This window comes from Copadichromis virginalis, unplaced genomic scaffold, assembly GCF_057382275.1.
Source record: "Copadichromis virginalis isolate Kocher_CV1m ecotype Utaka unplaced genomic scaffold, C_Virginalis_male_GT1.1 unmapped_scaffold_1, whole genome shotgun sequence".
Classification (NCBI taxonomy): domain Eukaryota; kingdom Metazoa; phylum Chordata; class Actinopteri; order Cichliformes; family Cichlidae; genus Copadichromis; species Copadichromis virginalis.
Window position 1 is genome coordinate 3,427,792 of NW_028188589.1, and position 21,028 is coordinate 3,448,819.

Genomic DNA, 21,028 nt, shown 5'->3' on the forward strand with positions numbered 1-21,028 from the left:
ACGACTGACTGTCAGCAGCAACTACACCTGCTCCATCAGTGACGGAGAGAAGAACTGAGACTGAGAGACATACAGCTGCAGGTCAAAGGTCAGAAACGCCCGCTCTTTGTACGGGTCAGGAGTTAGTACTGCAGAGGTCAGAGGTCAGCTTGCTGACAAACCATTTGAAACAGTTTGGAGCTAAAAGCACAACAGCAGAGGAAAGAAGAGACACTGCAGAGATGATGCAAAATATTGTGTTTTGTTCTCAGCTGTCAAAAAGTGTAACACACGTGTTCCAGCACAGCCTTTGTGTACTTTCACTTCTCCATACTGTCCATTGGAAATCCTGTTTGTTACTTTTTGATTTCAGTCCATGTGTCCAAAGCAAACTTCTGTCCCACACTTTCTCTGCTGACTCTTCACCGATGCTCAGATGATCTCAGATGATTTCACCAGAACTCATCAAAATTCGGGCTCCACAGAAACCCAGACGTCACTAAACAAGCGTAACAAGCAAAGTGAAAACTGGTCGTTCAGCTTTATTGACCAAAGATAAGCTCACATGTCACCTCATGACACAGACACTTATTTCCACAGCATGCACGAGGACTGACAATAAGTGTCTATAAAGCCACTTCTATCTGCCACACCTGTGCTTCTGTCATGGTTGCTCTCCTCTCACTCTGTCATTTATCCACAGTCTGCCTCCCTCTGCTCCGTCAGCTGACGTCCTCTCTACACCACCTGCTGTGTTTTATCCTGCAAAAACACATTTAAGAAGCGTTGCACCGAGTAACGGGAGGAACTGCTATAAAATCCATTTAAAGGAGGTGGTGCTGAGTGCTGTGACTGGGGTCCCACCACTGACATCACGGGTGGAGGACATGTTGGAAAACTGCTACAAAGTGCTGTGCAGCCAGCAGAGCTTACAGTCTGTCCTGTGTGTCATACAGGCTCTCACACTTAGTGTTTCTGTGACACATTGAAGAGAAGTTTGTGTTGTTCACAGTTGTGCTTGTACTGAGTGACAGCTGACATGACCTAACAGGAATAATGTGTCTGTGCTGAATGAGAAGTAACACACAATGAAGTCTTGATGCATCTCAATCATCCAGGAAAGTGAGTCTGTTGCTTCTGTTCATCTGGACGCAGCGTTTTGTGGGAGAAACGTGTCGTCATCATCAGGTGACGTCTTCAGTCTCAGCTGCAGGTTTCAGTCTTACAAACAGGACATTTGCATAAAGACTGAAAGCAGCTGCAGGAACGATGGGCTGGGAGCTCCGTTCCTTCATCTTAATTATGCAGATTCTCAGGACCATTGATCAACAACCACTGATCCATGTCCATGAGTCCCATTCACAGAGATGTGGGAATGGCTGCAGTCACAGCATGTAAGATGGAAATAAATGAGAAGTATTTAGCTGAAGTGGATTTGATTTATGTTACTTCTTTTTTAACTTGTAGTTCTACATTGGAAGATTATTGTGATATTGAAATATAAAAATACATTTATATTCTATTATTTTCTCAAAATAAGCGTCACACTCGTGGAAGCCGGTGTAGCCGCCGAAACGCCTGCATTTATGGAGACTTTCAGCCCCAGGTAGGCCAGTTATGGATCTTGGGATCCACATTATGTCAGCAGCTGTTCTCCACCGTGAACTGTGTTCAAACAAACACGCTCACGCCTCACAGACGACAGCTTACAGTCCTGTAGAGATAAAGTGACTTCGTACAGCCCCGACCTGCAGACGCTGTGCGCAGAGGTTCAGGAGCAGAAGTCCCGTTGTAAACATATCACGGCAGACCCGACGATGTTTGCATGAACGCGCTTTTTTTAAAAGTCAGGTCAAGGCTCCAAAAGCCCAAAGGCGATATAACAGTTTGTGTTTGCTACATGGATCATTGTAGTTCAGCTTTCCTTTGTTATATTTCTTTAAGAGCTCAAAATGTGTTCATTACATAAATCAAATGTAATTTTCTCTGTAGCACTTCATGGATTTCATAAGCAACACACTGTAGTTGTTCACACAAAGCATAAAGGTAAAAACAATATACACAGTGTTATCTTCATTTTAGATGTCACAAAGTATTTGCGGCTCCCAGTGTTTTCCCGAACCCTGACCCTTTGCGTGGAAACCGGGTCCAAAAGGCTCTTTGGGTGTTAAAGGTTGCTGACCCCTGCACTAGGCCCAACTGACACATATATTTGATTCCAAATACAAAAAATAATGTGTAACCTGCTGGAAGAATGTAGGAGGTTGAGACAGGATCTCAACACTTGGTGTCTGCAACAAAAGACAACAATATGTGGGCCGATCGTGGCTCAAGAGTTGGCAGCTCGTCTTGTAATCGGAAGGTTGCCGGTTCGAGCCCCGGCTTGGACAGTCTCGGTCGTTGTGTCCTTGGGCAAAAAAGCACTTTGGGGTCCTTAGGGACGAGTAAAGCGCTCTACAAATACAGGCCATGTAATGGCAGAAACATTCTCTAGTGTAAATCCTGACTAGTTCATTAACTACAGATCAGTTTCAGTGAACATTATTCACAGAGGGATCTGAGTTCCTTATACCAGACTCTACAGAAACTGTAACACTGTACAGCTCTGCGACTCAACAATATGACAACAATGTAACACACACTAGAATCATCAAATAAAGCCCCACTAACCACTAGAACTAGAACTAACTAACTAGCACTGGACACTTGCATATTAGAGATTTCTACCACCATAGGAGGCGAGATATCATCCTTGAACCAGAGCATCCAGCCCTCAATTTCGGACATAAAAAGCGACGTGGCCAGGCATGATAACACTTTGACTGAACTGCAGGACTGTGCCTCGAACCACTCTGACACCATCGCCACTCTCCAGGCCACTGTGGAGCGTTTGTCTGCGGAGGTAAAGAAGTTAGATGAGAGATGTGGAGCTCTTGAGGCACTCCAGGAGGAATAATTTAAGAACTGCAGGAATACCAGAAGGCACAGAGGGACCCAAGATGACTGAGTTGGTTCACACCTGTTGGCGGAGGCGCTATCTCTCGAGGAGAAGCCACTCATCGATCGAGCACATAGAGCGAATCGCCAGCGTCCCAAACAAAGTCATCTTCCTCGGCCCATCATCTTGAGATTGCACTACTACCACATTGGTGAGGAAATTCTGCTGAAAGCTGCAGAGAACAAGAACCTGATGTATAAGGGTTTTTAAAATAAACATCCTCCCAGATTTCCCTCCCTCTGTTGGAAACGCAGAGCCGCATTTGCAAATATGAGAGGAAGACTACGTGGGATGACCGGCGTCAGGTACAGACTGCTATACCCTGCAAAGCTGTTAGTGACCCATGGTGATGTGAGGAAAAGCTTTACCGATCCCAAAGAGACCGTAGACTACGCGGAGAAGCACCTCTCCCACCCACCTTCAAATGTATTAAAAGCAAGGATATATCTATATGTCTAACGCTGACACAGCACTGTGTTTCTTCTTTTCCCTTTATATTCCATGTAAAGGTGAATATGGAGCGTTTATGGAGCTTGTTTATTGACCAGCTGTCAGTTAGAAGGTAAGAGTTACTAGGTTAACAGAGGTTAGCAGTAACAGTACGGGGAAGTATATTGTGTTGTTCTTTTGTTGTTTTTTATTTTATCCTACTTTACTTTGTTATTTTGATTTTACCTGTTGTGAGTGCTTCCCGTAATTCTCCTTTTTCTTGCGCCGCTGCGGCCAGAGTTCACAACATTACATATTTTTGTATCTATAAACAGGAAGCTGACACTCTCCAGACTTTATCAAAGGTGTGAGCGTCACAGCAGAGGCCTTTGTGTCAACGTAGCTGAAGACAAAACACAGAAACACATGAAGGAGATTTTCCTGGCCTGGATTTTATACAAATATTCTGCAGTACATCAAAAATGAAAGAAAACCATTAGTCAACATATGAACATCACCTCTGAAGTTACAGAGCTTTGATTGGAGACACAGCTGAGCGTTTTGCATTTTGCATAATTAATTACATAATTAATTATGTAACCATAATTAAATGGTTACATCATCTTTAAAGTCCCCAGAGATCAGGAAAAGGGCCTGAGGGTGCTGTGTTTGGAGTCTGCTGGTTACAGTGTGCAGGACCTCACAGGCTGCTGCAGCGTTAGCAGAGGGCGGGACATACACAGCTATCATAATCACGTGTGTAAACTCTCGTGGTAGATAGTACGGTCTCATGCTAACCGCTAGCAGCTCAATGTCCTTACAGCATAGCGTCTCTTTGATAGAGAAATGCCCAGAGTTACACCATCTATCGTTCACAAACACAGCCAGACCCCCTCCTCCCTTCTTACCACTCTCCGCTGTTCTGTCATAAGAGGCTCAGCAGCTAAAGCAGCACACCTGGGTCTCCCAGCCTATTAAAAGCAGCCCTTTGCTTCACCTGCTTCACTAAACATTATTATTTTAAGCAGAGTGGTGTGATTTATGTAGGCATTGCTGTGTGACAGGATGACTTTTCTTGCACACCCACCAAATGAGGGCGCACATGCTTCCACGCCCACTGGTGACTGCACACATCCTTTCAAGGAAGCATTTCATTCATCCCTAACAAATGGAACAAAACACTGTGCAGCGTGTTCAGGTTTGAACGTGGCCCTGGCCTCTCTCTGCATCCACCTGGCACATGCAACACACATCCACTCCCTGCTGAACTGCTTGTATTTGATGTGTTGAAGTTTTGGTAAAGTTTGAATAAATTCCACTTTATTTATAGGAACATTTCATCTGTGGACTCCTGCTTCCCCTCTCCTTGAGCCAGTTTGTGACGGGAACATGACATAAGAAAAGTAATTTATCCCTTTTTGATTCTGTGTATCTGGCGCTCATCCAGTGAGTTCACACTTGGCAGAAACAGACTGAATTTGTCTGGAGAACTTTGGCTTCAGCCAAGTTAGATAAACACACTGTGTCTCTGTCAAAACAGCAGTGTAGTTGTGGCACCCCTGTGAGGGAATGACCACATGAATATTATTTTGTGTAAAACACTCATGTAACGGGACATTTTTCATTGCTATATGTATTTATTTTCAGTTTCTTTAAGAGGATAGAAAATCCATGTAACAGGGATTCATTTTATGTTAGAAAGCAGTGAGGGCGGAACTTTGGTGCTTGCTCCGGGGTTTCGGGGAGCAGTAAGTGGAGCCCACCTTCCGCTGCTTCCTCAGACACGTTCTGGAGGAAAGCAGAGACGCATCGTGTCTTCCTTACTCTGCTCTTCACCTGCTTTTACAGGTCGGTACACGGTGCTCGCACCGAAAATGTTGTTTATTGTCACCATGGTTACCCACGTTAATGTGAATGGGAGAGTTAAGGCGGTCCGCCAAAGTTATTTATATGTAAACACGGGAGAAAACCAGAGGAGTGTCCCGCGCGACCGCACCGCGAGCCCGCTCGTTAGGTGGAGCGCTCGTGAAGCAGAGTCAGTGCGCTCCTATGCTCTGTGCAAACGTGTTGTAATGCTCCAATCAAATCAGTTCTGTGAGATGTGAATGTTAATAGTTCTGTTAAAGTGACTGAGTAGATTAGCTAGTGTAACACAAGCACTCTGAGCAACTCTGTGTAGCTAACAGAGGCATTCATGGGTTGATTCAACAAGCTGTGTTTCATGATGCACTAAATAGTGATTTTGCCAGTAAATTACTGGAGGGAACAAATGTAATGTATTTACCAATGCTGTTATTGAATAGAACTGTTTAGCCAGTAAGACACTGCAGAAGACAATGTGATGTGTTTATTGATATGATAAAAGGATGTAGCTGTTATGGAAAGAAGTGTGAACTTGAGAAACTGAACCAGTTAAAAAGAGTATATTTCACTGATGTTGTGAAATAAGTAAATGTCATTGATGTGAATGAGGAACCAGCTGAACAGTATATTGAAAGCTCATGTTTAGTGTTTTATAGCATTTATTTGTGTGAAATAAATCAGACTCAGACACGTTCTGGAGGAAAGCAGAGACGCATCGTGTCTTCCTTACTCTGCTCTTCACCTGCTTTTACAGGTAACATATTTGTCATCGAGGTCTTCATCCTTGGGACCCGTAACATAGTAACTTCTTCACTGTTATACTTCTATAGTTTTCCCATTTTGTGAGCTGTGGATGTGGAAAGTGTCTCAGTGACACATCCACATGAAAACGGCGTTACCTTCGTTCATTTGCACGTCAAATGAACGAGCTGTTTGGACTTTAACGTCACAGCTGATGCTTCGATACTCGAACTCAAGAGTTCAGCTTCCACTCAGAGGTACAAGTACACACAGCAAAGATAAACGTGTACACAAGGTGGAACCCACAAGTGCACAGCTCCAACCAGAGATGGGCAGTAATCCGATTACTTTTTTCAAGAAACGAGTAAAGTGAGGGATTACTATTGCAAAAAAGGTAATTAGATTACTGTTACTTTGCCGTAAGCACGCTGCGTTACTGCGTTACTAAAACCGCAGCTGTGTGCAGATGAACAATGGATAATCTATCGAGTGTGGAGAGAGTGTGAGCGTGCAGCGTTTAAAGCGTGGAAGCACTGACCTTACTTTGAGTTTGACTCTGTAAAAAGTGACAAAAACATTAGCATCCGCTGTTCACTGCGTGGGAAGACAACATGCTCACTCACTATGTGTTAATGGGCATGCTTATTTATAACTTTGATAAAATGTCATAAAAATAATTCCATGCCAGCTCACCATTGGTGATCAGGTAGTTTCTGTTCCAGTTCCAGTCCCATAAATCATGAAGCTTGCTGCCAGAAAAGCTTCAAATCTCCTTTGAAAGCTGTTTGTGGTCTTGATTGTGGGAGCTTCAGTTGTCTGACTCCAGCTGCCACACAGTGCTCACTGATATCATTTGCAAAAACCCCAGTGTGACAATATTTATCAGTGAAGCAGAAATCAGGAAGTGACGACTTTTCTTTGAACATTTGCTAAGGCTAAGCTGTGCTTTCTACCACAGTTGGGAATTTCCTGGTTTACAACAAATTATTGTGTCAACACCGCATAAGATTTCAAACTACAGGAAAATCACTGGAGTTATAAGAGGCAGACAACCACACACACACCACATGCATGCTGTTGCTATTTATTGTGGATTAACCTGTCAAGGGCAAGAACAAAATAATTCTGCCTCAAATACAGGAAATCATAGCTTTCCTGTATTTCCTCCATTGTTGGCATGCTGGTTAGTGCTGTTGCTCCACAGTAAGAAGGTCCTGGGCTAAATTATCCATGAATGTAAACGGCTGTGTGTTTCTATCTGATAGACTGGTGAGCTGTCCAGGGTGTACCCTGCCTGGTAACCTATCACTTCAGGGTTATTTCCCAGCCCTGCTGCAACCAGGATAGAGATAGGAGGATGGTGGTTGTTGTAGACCCATTCAATTTCAATTGAAGGATTAAAATGTTCCAGGAGCTCAACTTACTCCATCTGAACATGTTTCAATCGTGTTTTATGAACACAACATGCAGGTTTACTGAATATGAAAAGGTTGTGTTGATTTAACTCAGTTGTTTAAGTTTCTGCCAAAGCAAAACCTTTGTGTGCAACCAGTGTCCACTATTGAATCAAGTAAATCCAACATGTTTTTGTCAGTGCAAAAGGAGTTACGGTGCCTGTATTCCTGCACAATATTGTCCCGGGAGGGAGGAAAACTTTCTGGTGAAGTTTTGGTTGATTTTTGGGTTTTGCTTGACACTAGGTTGATTTTATCAGTGAGGTTTGGATTGTTTTCTTTCTCTAAGAGAGAGAAAGATGGTTTTATGCTTGGACATGTTTGCAATGGGCCCCAGTATTTGTTACTTTATTAGTATTTTATTGGTTGCGTTTGTTTGTGCTTTTGTTACAGTGCACTGAGATAAGAACATCTGAGAGGTGTGATCCACCGGTGGTGATATTTTGGTATTTTGTGAGTTCCCGATTTAACAAATCAGCTCTTTAATCCAGACCTGAGAGGTTGAACTTTAAAGCGCTATAAAATATTCTTACTGGAAACAGTGGCAAAGTGTTTTTCTCCATGATTATAATGGGCTTGGGAGTAGAGCTGGGCGATATATCGAGTTTTTAAAACATATCGATATATTTTTATACGAGATATAAGATGTGACAATATCCTTTATATCGATATAGTCTATGTTACGTTATAATTATAGTTGTGGAGCCGCAAGTTTGCCTCTCTTTCGTCCACTTTTGTCTCTACGCAACGTTACTCCGCCTCGCCTTCACTGAAGACAACTCCCCCTCCTACCCCATCGCTTCACGTGCAGGCAGCGACAAGACGGACACGGCAAATCTCTGTTAACGAGTTACTGCGCATCGCTCCATGCATGGGGCTGGACGGCGTCAACGTGCTAACGAGCTAAACATGCTAACGAGCTAACCGCGCTAACGAGCTAACCGCGCTAACCCTAAAATCCTTTCATTCTCTCAAAAGTTGATAGCGCGCCTTATGTATGAATTCTGGTTGTGCTTGGTGGCCGCGAACCGATTTTATGTGGTACACGGCGCTCAGCAATCTGTCAAAAATGTTTGACTACGACTTTGGTAAGCTACGGAGCTGCACCGCTTGATAGATTGTCGGCGCATTACGGCTACCGAGGAGCTTCGCGGAGCGATACGTACTGTGCTTCAACGTAATATTACCGTATTGTGTGTGTATAAGGACCATAAATGGCACCTGTAAGAGACGTGGTTATGAAGCGGATTTCAAACTCCAGGCTGTCAGTCACACAGTAAAACTTGGGAACAGAGCAGCTGTGAAATCTGTCTGTCTTTGTTATTACGCTCAGCGTCTTTTAGTTTACATTTTGACTGCACAATTGTGAGCTCTTTGTTTAGCACAAAAACAACCTTGTTTTCTTTTATTTATGGAGCATTATTATTTAATGAATGCTCATAATTTAATTTTGAGCAATTTTTCATGTACATCTGTGCTGTATGTTAATAAAAGTGCCTGTGTGACATCTGGGACACAGCTTTGACTAAGAACTCTTTTTGTTCTTACTTTATGGCTTAAAAAAAATATCGAGATATATATCTTATATCGCCATCCAGCTAAAAAATATCGAGATATGAATTTTGGGTCATATCGCCCAGCCCTACTTGGGAGAAATTCACTTATATGTGACATTGATCACATGAGAAGTCCTGAGCCTAAAAGGATTGCAGCGAGTCAATCCAGTCCAAAAACAAGGAGCTGTTTTCCTTTAAAATGATGACGTCATCCTGCTGGTGATGGAGGCTCGAATAGGCTGCGCGTGAGACTCCATTATCAGCAATATCTGGTATGAATGTGTGTGGATGTATGCATGTGACTGGACTGTGACGGACTGACGACTAAAAGTTTAACTGACTTGATACTGAGACAAAAACGGTGCCGACTTTAGGATTAGTGAATGTCCACAACAATTCACCCAGCCTGTAGAAGAAGGGTGGAGGTTTTGTCTTGCTTTGTTTGTGCAGGAGCAGAAGGATGACAGAGACTAAAGGGGGAGGCTGTAGCTTCACATGAGTGTGAGCTGCAGACTGAACCCTTTGGTTGCTAATGTTGAGTCACTGATGTTTGCATTAAGAAAATTGTGTTTTATTAGCTGTGTTTTAATTAAGGTATCACATTATATTGTTGGGAATGTTAAATGCTAAAGTGAAGAAAAGCTTTGATTTCACTCATGACTGAACATGTTATTATTAACCATAGCAGGCCACTGTAAAGAGTCAATTAACTGTTATAGAGGAAAAAAGGCCAAAAACTCTGTGAATACCTATGAATAACAGGCAATGATAGACTTGTCACATTCAAAATAGAGATATGTAATAACAAACACGGGTCCGTGTCATTTAGGTTCTCCATTGAAATAGTCAATCATTTAGAAAAGTAGAATATATATATATATGTCTCAACGCTGTTTCTCAATAATATTAAAAACCTAAAAACTATTGTTGTGGAAGATAGAAGTCACTGTGACAGCCCTCTGACTGTGGAGGACGTTTGTAATCCTATTTCTGCACTTAAGGCCAACAAATCTCCCGGCACAGATGGTTTAACTGCAGAGTTTTATGAATCATTTTCTAATCTCCTGGCTCCGTTCTTACTGCAGCTTTTCATAGGAAGTGTAGAGAATAACATCCTCCCTCCTACTCTTACTCAGGGTCTCATAACACTTATTCCAAAGCCAAACAAAGACTTACTTCTTATTGATAATTGGAGACCCATCTGTCTGCTCAATGATGACTATGAGATTATGGCTTTAGTACTTGCTAACAGAATGAAAGAGTTCTTGGACACAATTATCGATGAGACACAATCAGGCTTTATGAGAAACAGACACCTTTCTAAGAACATGAGACTGGTTTTAGATCTACTTGATTACTCTGATTTGGTATCTGACTATAGCTTCATTCTCTTCCTGGATTTTTTAAAGGCTTTTGATACAATTGAACATCAATTTATTTTCCACTCTTTGGAAAAATTTGGCATTTTTCTGTAAAGCTATCAAAACCTTGTACACGAATGGCAATAGCTCAATTAAAAATGATTAAGACTCCACCCCGAGATTTGACCTGTTATACAAGGAATCAGCACAGCTGATAAGGAGCTCATCATCAGCCAGCTAGCTGATGACACCACACTCTTCTTGAAGAATGCAAATCAAATCCGTCCAGCCCTTAGTGTTATTAGTGATTTCTCTGAGGCATCTGCTTTATGTCGAAATCTAAAAAAAATGTGAATTACTAGCAATTAAAGGCTGCACTGCAAATGCTCTCTGTAACATTTCTGTTAAACAAGAAGTCACATATCCAGGACTGTTAATATCCAAAGACCAAAAGTCAAGATGCTCGTCAAACTTGTCAAACAGTGTTGGGGAATTCTCAATGGTGCTTGGTGCCATACCCTCAGGGACTTTAATGTTATATAAAAACACTGACAGCTCAATATCTGCCTCAGTCACTCTCCCTGATCCAGCTGAGTCAGCAGTGGGAAAAATCTGCTTTTCACAGGAACTTGGTAACAGCAATAAGAGAATACGTAGTTTATTCCAAGAAGATATCATGTCTCTCCCATATATAGAATATCTTACTGGAACCGACATGTTCCAGATATCACCTGGAAGACAGTCTGGATGATCCCATAAATATCTAATTGTGAACAAGGTGAAGGAAATCTCATATAAAATTCTTCATAAATGTGACCCAGCCAGTCACTATATGGTAACATTTAAAAGAGACATAAATACTAATTGAACTTTCTGTGGGGATCATCCAGAAACTGTGGCACATCTCTTTTGGTTCCTCTACACAGAGATTCTGGAAGAATTTAGCAGTTTTGTTATTGTCCATATTTTAAGGGAGTTTTCTTTACGATGGGAAAATGTTTTATTCTGTTTCTTTAAGTTCCCCAGGAAGAATGATAAATGTTTTTTATAAAAATATTTGTTAATACTTTTAGCTATTTTATATCCATAAATGTAAGTTTATTAATAAAACACCATATTTCTGCCGTTTTATAAGGATATGAATTGTACATACAATCAATTTCAGACTCAACCAACAAAAAGCCTCTCAGAACAATATTTATATGTTGATTTTTTTCGCCTACTCATATCATCATTTTTTTTACTGCTGGTTCTGTATGTTCATGTTCTGTTCTTTTGTAAACTTCATCTGTTTGTATGTTGTATACTCATTGTGTTTCAATAAAGTTCGATTTAAAAAAAGGTACGTTCTAAAGGAAGCTTCAGACGTCACTGATCACGTGACTCTGGCCAAACGAATCAAGCCTCGACACGGTGCTTCTGAAGCAGCGCGTTGATCTTTCTGACACACGCACCGGAGCGTCAGCTTCAAGCGGACCATCACTACGTCTCACATCTAAAGGTGTCAAGGTAACTTTGAACTGAGTTCAGTCAATCTGGAGTTTTTCCAAGTTTTCTGTTGCTCTCTGTGAGAGAAGAGCGTTAAAGGCGGGGCTCTCCAGAGTCCAGCAAAACAGGAAACCACAGCTGGGTGTGTGTAAGTGTGCAAACCAATAGAATCCATCGTGGTGGGGGGGGCATCACGGGCAAGAAAAAAATAAAATAATCGGTCGTACCCATGCTTCCCCGACGTCATGCCAGCGCATATTGGGAAATTCGTAGGCACCGATCGGTTTTCTATCAGCCATTTGCTGGGAGTAAGGGCGCCCTCCGTTTGCGAGGTGCGCCTGCTGCTGGCGGCACAGGGAGGAGAGGGCGGGGCGGCGGGGAGTCTCTGGCTGGCTGGAGCGGCATCTAATAACCAACTCGCAAAACAAAATAAAAACAACAAACAGATATTATGATACAGACTTATAATCTGCACCCATGTTTTTTCTAAATTCTATAAAGTGAGCGCGAGAGCCCTCGGTGCACCTGCGAGCTGCTGAAGTCAAAGTAAACTTTATTGTCATCTCCGCTACAGACAGTCCAGCATATAGAGAGACGAGACGACGAGGCTGCAGTTACAGCGGTGCAAGTAAACAAACAATAAATATAAGAAGAGTAAGAAAATAAATCTACACTTTAGGACTCGGGGTAAAGGATCAATAACAATTTAAATTTATAATTTACAGTTTGATGATTTAAAGTCTCACACAACCCGTCAAAAGGGGCGGGGCCGGCTGCTTCCAAGTAGAGCGCATTTCATTTATAATGATGTAAATCCAAGCCCATCATGGATTCACCATCTGAATCCTGGGTTGTGTGAAATCCCAGAAATCAACCTTAGACAAAGTGAATCTGTGAACTAAGGTGTAGGTCTGTTAGGTTAATTGTGCTGATCCTCGGGTTGGGGGATTTGTGTTTGTACTGGAGCGCAAAATTCAAACCAATGGAAGATGGACAAGAGTTCAAAGCCATCAGGTGCTCAGGTTAGAAAAAAGAGAAAAGATGCAGGTAAGCAGACGTGTGATTGGATAATGGCAGCTCATTCTGAACCAATCAGACTAAACTCCAAACAATACATTATGTTACAGATTTTAATATTAATTAGTCATTGTTACTTGTTGATTTGTCCTTTTCTCATTGTGTGACGAATTATGACGACTGTTTGGTAGCTGTTATTGTCTCTCTCTCTCTCTCTTCATGTGTGTTTCTCTGGTGAAACAATAGTTTTGTGTTAATGTTAGGGCTGCACGATTTTGCATAAAATGAGAATCACGATTTTTTGGCTTAGAATTGAGATCATGATTCTCTCATAACAGTAAATAAACATAAAACAACAAATGTCTCACGTTTTGTTGTTGCAGCAAAATGTTGTCCTGCTTGAAATTCCGTCTCCACCGTTGCTCGACGCTGCGTGTACAGAGCAGGTAGTGCAACAATAGAAAAATAGTTGCGGGACGGCACTGTGTAGCGTTTGTCTAGGGTGTTGATCGTTTTCCTAAATCCCTCGTTTTGCACAGTGTTGATGGAGCCATATCTTTGGTCAGGTGATAAGTGATAGCCTCCGTGATGTCTTTGTGCCTGCGGGAGTTCGACGTGTATAGGGAAGCGCTGTCTAAGGTTCCCGTTATTGATGTTTGGGTGGTTGACCGGGACGGATTTTCTCCTGTCACTTTCTTGTCATCCCTGACGTGCTCTCCGTGGTTTTTTCCCTGCTAATTTTAGCATCACACGGCACAGCTTCTGTATCACGTGGTATAAGGCTCCGCCCTTGTGATTTGTTGAGCAGGAAGAGTGAGCGCTTGTTTTCATGCAGAGTACGTCCCGGATCAAAATGCGGTACATTTGATCTCTGTTGTTTTTGCCTGATGATTGGTTTGAGTCTTGACAATCCACATTGCTGGCGTTGCATCTTTCAATGCCAGCAATGGCAGGTATCAGTGCTCAAACCTTTTGTGTTTGTTTCCAACAAGTTGCCCACCTCGGGAAACAAAAATGTGTTCTTTTACTTGTCAGATGAACATATGAGACACTTTGACTCTTCAGTGCAGTGTGGAGCCTAACAAAGATCTGTTTTGTGTCCCAGCTGATCAGCAGGAGGAGGAGAGTCTGACGGAGCAGCAGAGGAACATTTTCAGCTACTTGGACTCAGCTCAGCCACTACAGAGGAAACAATGAGCTCAACACAGAAGGTGACAGACAGAGCAGGACCATATGACCAAAGATATTTATCACCATATACATTTGAACATTTGCCATAACGATGTAGCTGACGATAGAATTGACACCAGACAAAATACTTTACAGCTGCACAACTTTATTAAAAACCCATCAATGTATTTTCACTGAAACAAGCAGCTGTTGTTTATGTGCATTAAAGTTATATAAAAATGTAACAGTGCAAATGCAAATTCCTCGCTGACAGTTTAACCAAAAGGCGTTTCCAGTGGAAACTGGCCGACACATCCTGAGCATAACCATGTATAATATCCACTAAACTTCAGAAGAGGTTATACAGTCGTGGCCAAAAGGTTTGAGAATTGCATAAATATTGGAACCTGGAGAAGTTGCTGCTTAAGTTTTTATAATAGCATTTTGCCTGCACTCCAGAATGTTATGAGGAGTGATCAGATGAACTGCATCGTCCTTCTTTGCCATGAAAACGAACTTAATCCCCAAAAAGCCTTACCACTGCATTTCATTGCTGTCATCAAAGGACCTGCTGAGACCATTTCAGTGATCGTCTTCTTAACTCAGGTGAGAATGTTGGCGAGCACGAGGCTGGAGATCATCATGGCTGTATCCCGATTCAGGTTCTGCAGCTTTAAAGTCCTCAAGGGCCGCGTACTCAAAGACCGCTAAGGCCGAAGTGCGAGGCTCGTAGGCTCGTGAAATGGGACGTCTAGCCTCCGTCGCGCTGCCCAGGTTGCCTAGCAACCATGATACTAACAGCTGGAAACGTTTCATACAGCTTTGTTTGACAGAAATGAAGGAGAACATATTTAGTTCATTTGTTTCTACATGAGCTCTGTGTGATTTGATGAGTATCTGAGGCTGAGACCACAGGACTGTGGAACATGATTGTTGGGCTTCATTTCTGTGCTGAACAGTCGTTTAAGATTAGCTGTAAATAACAATTAGCTGATGTTGTTCATGAGACTAAAGTCATCTCACTGTGGTAATGTAAATATGATATGGCCAATATTATAGTTATTATATTAATCACTTCACTCACAGACAAGTATCTGTGACAGTGTGTATACAGATGTATCATATATAAGGGACAAATATTGTTCATTTAATATGTTGGTACTAAATGTGGCTCAATGCTTACATATATGTGTAAAAAGCAAATGTAGGAGCTGTGATAACTGTGTCTGATAGAATGAAGAGTAGACTGATATATGAAATATTCCTTTATTGGGTGAGAAAATCAGACCATGTCATAACTGCTTTAAGTCACACAGAATAGATATCAGAGCCTTAAACAGGCTGACTTCTGCTAAATGGGTCAAACTGGGCAGAAAGTCTACAAACACATAACATCCTTATAGAATATGATGTAACACTATAGATCAACTTAGCTCAGAATATATAAAGCATATAAACAGTTACAGCAATATGATGCAACAAACACAGCAGCTACTGATCCAAAATACTCAAAGCTTCATAGAACTGAAACCAACATTTATTTTTAGCTCCATTCTGCTGCTGATACAGACTTTAGGTTTCTGAACATTAAACTTGTTGCTGCCTTTCATAGTGTGTAACTTGAAGGCCCTGAGTACTTTCTCCCACACTGGAAACACTGGGATGATCACATTATTTGAACATTACCTAATAAGACTGATTCAGGACCAGAGATGGGCAGTAACGCGTTACTTGTAACCCAAGTAAGGGATTACTATTGCAAAAACGGTAATTAGATTACCGTTACTTTCCCGTAGGAACGCTGCGTTACTAAAACCGTGATTTTTTTTGCGAGAATGTCTCATGACAGTGACGTAAGCGAGTGCGCCGTTAGTGACAACAGCTGTGTGGAGATCAACATTGGATCATATATCGATTGTGGGAGAGAGTATGAGCGTGCAGCGTTTAAAGCGTGGAAGTACTGACCTTACTTTGAGTTTGATTCCATAAGAAGTGACAAAAACATTAGCGTCCATCGTGCGTGGGAAGAAAACTTCTTTTTACAGCGGAAAAAAACCCCTAAACTTCCAAGCAAGCACCAAGTGCGCAACGACGTAATGGGAAACTCACAGAGAAACTTGCGGATTCTTCCACTGACCGCGGCACACCTGCACCAGGGTAAACCTCCGCCTACCCCACTCCTGCTTTACAGGTGAAAATAGAGCAACAGGACCGCTGAGTCTTTGACTTTATTTATGTTCTGCTGTGTTTTACTTGCATCTATTTGAAAGACTGAGTGTAAACACAAAAAATATTTTATTTTATGTGCTGGAATGTGCAGAAAATAGGTTTCAATGTTAAACTAATTTCTTCCAGTCAGAGAATGTTGCATATAATTAAATGTTTGCTTGATGCATAAAGTTAAAAGATTAAAACTAATAAAACAAGTTTAAAAAACAGAGACTTTTCCATTTGATTACATTTTATATGATGGATTATGTAGAATCGTGTTTTTAAAAAGTAACTAAGTAACTAAGTAATTAATTACTTTTGAAAATAAGTAATCAGTAAAGTAACGGGATTACTTTTTTGGGAAGTAATCAGTAATTAGTTACTGATTACTTTTTTCAAGTAACTTGACCAACACTGATTCAGGACAGACAGTTATGTTAAACTTTCCTAGCAGTCCTTCACAAACAGGGAACAGTCTGTCTATTCTCTCCATCTGTCAGCTGCTGCTGGCTCTTCCTCCTCCTCTTCCTCACACACTGCTGAGTTTGTCCTGGTGGATCATCAGGGCTGCAAAGCCTCACAGATGATGTGCAGCAGTGGCTCCCTCAGTCTGTCCTCACTCTGGACACTTGCAGTCGTCACACATGGAAATCAAATGTGTGATAAGCTGCAGGATTCAAACACAAGTGTAACTTATAAACACATGTTCATACTTTTATTCCACAATCAGAGAGAAAGAAACAGAGAGAGAGTGCAGGACAGACAGACAGGTGACAGTCTCAGGTGTACACACTGCTACACAACAGCACCAGAGAAGCAGGATTTAGTGTTTGTGTTATTACGAGTGTAAACAAGAAGAGTTCCAGATGGTGCAGTGGACACATGTGTGACTGCTGTGATTAAAGCATCTTTCTTTCAGCTTAACGAGTGAACCGTCAGCTCGTTCAAACACACGTTAAAGTGCGTTTGGCTTGACACCACCGAACAGAGGCAGCAATATAACACAGCTAACATTAACAGTGCAGTGAATCCTGCTTGTGCCGTGATGTTCAGGACTGCAAACCGAGCAGCATCACTGACTTTCAGCTTGTTGTGTTTGTGGATATATGAGTGAGTTTAATTATCCACAAAATCATCACATTCTCTGTCAGATTAAGGTCGACTATTGAACGGCGTATATTTTAAAGGCTTTAAAACCAAGTTAACGCTGAAAGTACAAACATCACTAATGTCACATAACTCTGCCGACAAGGCATAGCTATGGCTATGAAATGCTCTTTGTGTATCACTTCTTCATTATGAAAGATGTCATTAATGCACTAGTAATGTCTCATCTGGAGTATTGTTCAATCATTTGGTCAGCAGCTAATAAGACAGATCTTAACAGACTTCAGTTAGTCCAGAATAAGGCGTCCAGATTAGTGTGAAGATGTTCATACTATACTAATATTGATAAAATGCATAATAACCTTTCTTGGCTTCCTGTACAGGCTAAAATATTCTATGGCTTACTTGTAGTTCTAAAGAAAGCAATTCTGTTAAACACACCACATTTATTCTGCTCAGCTGCAGTATCCAGATGAAATACATCATCATATTACACAGTTTTCAATAAACTGCAATTTAGTAAATGCTCGAGTTAAAAGTAACGTTTTGTAAAACTGTTACATTTAGAGCAACTTTTAAGTGGAATAAGTTGCCTTAAAAAATTAGAGAATTATTCAAAACTTCAATGAACACTTAAAAGCCGATTTACAGAGCTTTTAGTTGTTGTAAATATTGTAAGACATGATTTGTTTTTGAAATTTGTGTAATGTGCCTCAATGTTATTGATATTCATCATCAACATCATCAACTTTATTTATAAAGCACTTTAAAACAACCACAGCTGACACAAAGTGCTGTACATTGGAACTGTAAAATAAAATTACATGAGATATAAATAAAACACAAATAAAAGAAGAGTGAAATCATTAATTAAATAACTACTTCAATTAAAAGAGAAACTAAGTCTCACTGAGGTTAAAAGCCAAGGAATAAAAGTGGGTTTTAAGACGTGATTTAAAAGTGGACAGTGAAGGGGCCTCTCTAACATGCATGGGCAAATGATTCCATAACTTTGGAGCCACAATAGAGAAGGCCCCGCCCCCTCTGAGCTTCCTCCTGGATCTCGGTACCTCCAGGAGCAGCTGGTCAGCTGACCTGAGAGACCGACAGGGTGTGTGGAGATGAAGAAGCTCAGAGAGGTAAGGCGGGGCAAGACTGTGAAGGCATTTAAAAACAAACATAAGAATTTTAAAATGAACTCTAAAAGACACAGGCAGCCAGTGCAGAGAGGCTAGCACGGGGGTTATATGCTCTCTTTTTTAAGTTCCTGTTAAGAGTCGTGCAGCCGCATTTTGAACCAGCTGCAGACGTGAGAGCAATGACTGACTGACCCCCACATAAAGTGAGTTACAGTAGTCCAGGCGGGAAGAAATAAAAGCATGGATCACTGTTTCAAGGTGCTGCCTCGAAAGAAAAGATTTTACTCTTGCCAGTCGCCTTAAATGATAAAAACTGGACTTCACCACTGCTCTGATTTGGTTGTCCAATTTAAAATCACTGTCCAACTTAAAACCAAGGTCAGTAACAACAGATTTAAAGTAGACTTCCAGGGATCCTAAAACAATAGAGGAGGACTCACAGGGACCACTGGGTCCAAACACCAACAGCTCTGTTTTCTTTTCATTAAAATTTAAAAAGTTTAGAGCCAAACAAGCTTTAATGTCATCTAGACATGTCAAGGGAGGTTTTATGGAGATGCCATCCTTGTGTTTTAGTGGCAAATAAAGTTGGCAGTCATCGGCATAACAATGAAATGAGATCCCATGCCTTCTAAGGATAGAACCCAGAGGCAATGGATACAGTGAAAAGAGCAGTGGCCCTAAAATTGAGCCCTGTGGGACGCCGCATGACAGAGGAGCAGAAGACGATTCGTAACCGAGAAGGCTGACAGAGAAATATTATTATTATTGATTGCTTATTATTGATTGCTTATATTTGAACAATTGTGAAACCTCACTGTGGATGTAAGAGTGAAATTATGTGGGTATCTTGAATCCACTTTATTGTGTAATATTTTATGTGAGTATTTGACAGAAGACGAGCAACATCTGTTGTGGAAGCTAACGGGGTTCCTTTAGAATAAACAAACATAGGATTTATTATCACTGAATAATTCTGTATAAATCTATACAAATTATAGAAATATGTAATAGGAAACAACAAAATGATCTAAATTATAAAACTGTGTGTGTGTGTGTGTGTGTGTGTGTGTGTGTGTGTGTGTGCATGATTTTAGTGTTTGAACAGTCATGAATTATCTTTAACCCTTTAGAGCCGATCGGAGCGGGAACGCTCTGTTATGCGTAACTATTTTTAAATCCCGGTAGCACTGCAACCACGTAAGCTAGCGCAATAATTTTTTTTGCATATGAAACCGGAGGAGTTGTACTTACATCTCATGCCAGCTTGTCCTAGGTCACGGTTTCCTTCCACATAAAGCTTTGCAAAAACTGCATAAAAAGCGCTTGCAGGAACAAAAACATAATATTCCAGAAACACGCTTTACCGATAAGATCAGCTGTTCAAAACACTTCCTACGTTGGAATAGACGTCAGCGCGAACTTTTGCATTTCCGCCATTACCTGCCCGAAACCGGAAGTGACGTCATTTTCGCGGAAATGTAGTCTTTTTTTGCGATCAGGGCCTCAGGGCCTATACTGCTCTTTTTAAAAGTTATCTTTGACTTTATGACTTTCTGTGTCGTTTCTGGGATGCTTAGGACTCATATTGCACTGCTGGAAATAGTTTATTTTGATGCATATGCTGCTTTTTTGCAAATTTGCAGTATAATATTTATTTTCGTTTTTCCTGCAGTGTATAAAAATTGGTGTATTTCAAAAATAAAACTATGAAGACACTCAAAATAAATTTCCTGTGGTGGGAAACTATTTTGTGCAACTTTTTTGTATTTACAGTTTTGAGGGATAAGACTCTTAAATTTCTCTAACTACAAATATGTTAAAAAATCAAAAACGATTTTCAATTTTTTTGTAGTTTATTGCACTTTTTTGCAATTTATGTAATTACTATGCACTTAATGAATACATATTATTAAAATCTGGGCTATAATGGTTGTATTGATGTATAGCAACTTGAAATGCTCCCAAAAATGGCTCCACAGCATGTAAAAATATAATATAAGCTCTGGCGGACTTGGTTCTATGGTAGGTCTTAAAGGGTTAACAGCAGGTTGGATGTAATGTGTTAGAACTACCAGCAGGTGGGGATAAGAGACCTTTAAGGTGTTTGGTGCCACGCTCCACCTTCAGGTTTAAAACTAGTGTTAATGGAGTTTGAAGGTTGAGTTTGTTCCACGACTGCATTTCACTCACTGCCTCTGTTTGTATCTCTATCACTGCAGGACCAACATGGAGCCAGAAGTCAGCGCTCTCAGGAGGCCGACAAACCCCACAGAAGAAAGGGAGAGAAAAAACACACCTGTGACGAGTGTGGGAAGGGTTTTACTGTGAGGGCTTCACTAAAACAGCATCAGGTCATCCACACTGGAGAGAGACCGTTCAGCTGTGACTTGTGTGGAAAGTCTTTTTCCTTGAAGGGTTCCCTAACAAGACACCAACTCATCCACAGTGGAGTTAGAGCGTACAGCTGTGATCAGTGTGGCAGAGCTTTTACTCACAGTAGCCACTTACAGAG

The 21,028-nt window shown here is 41.2% G+C and overlaps 1 long non-coding RNA gene across 2 annotated transcripts; it reads left to right on the top strand.

Moving 5' to 3' along the window:
• Positions 1-5,963: 5,963 nt before the first annotated feature.
• LOC146679563 (uncharacterized) lies at positions 5,964-20,841 on the top strand. Of its 2 annotated transcripts, none has more exons than XR_014918626.1 (3): positions 5,964-6,023; positions 13,992-14,097; positions 20,736-20,841. It is a non-coding gene; the product is annotated as an uncharacterized LOC146679563 (long non-coding RNA). The 2 variants fall into 2 exon arrangements; XR_014918627.1 differs by lacking the exon at positions 5,964-6,023 and adding an exon at positions 11,791-11,890.
• Positions 20,842-21,028: the final 187 nt, after the last annotated feature.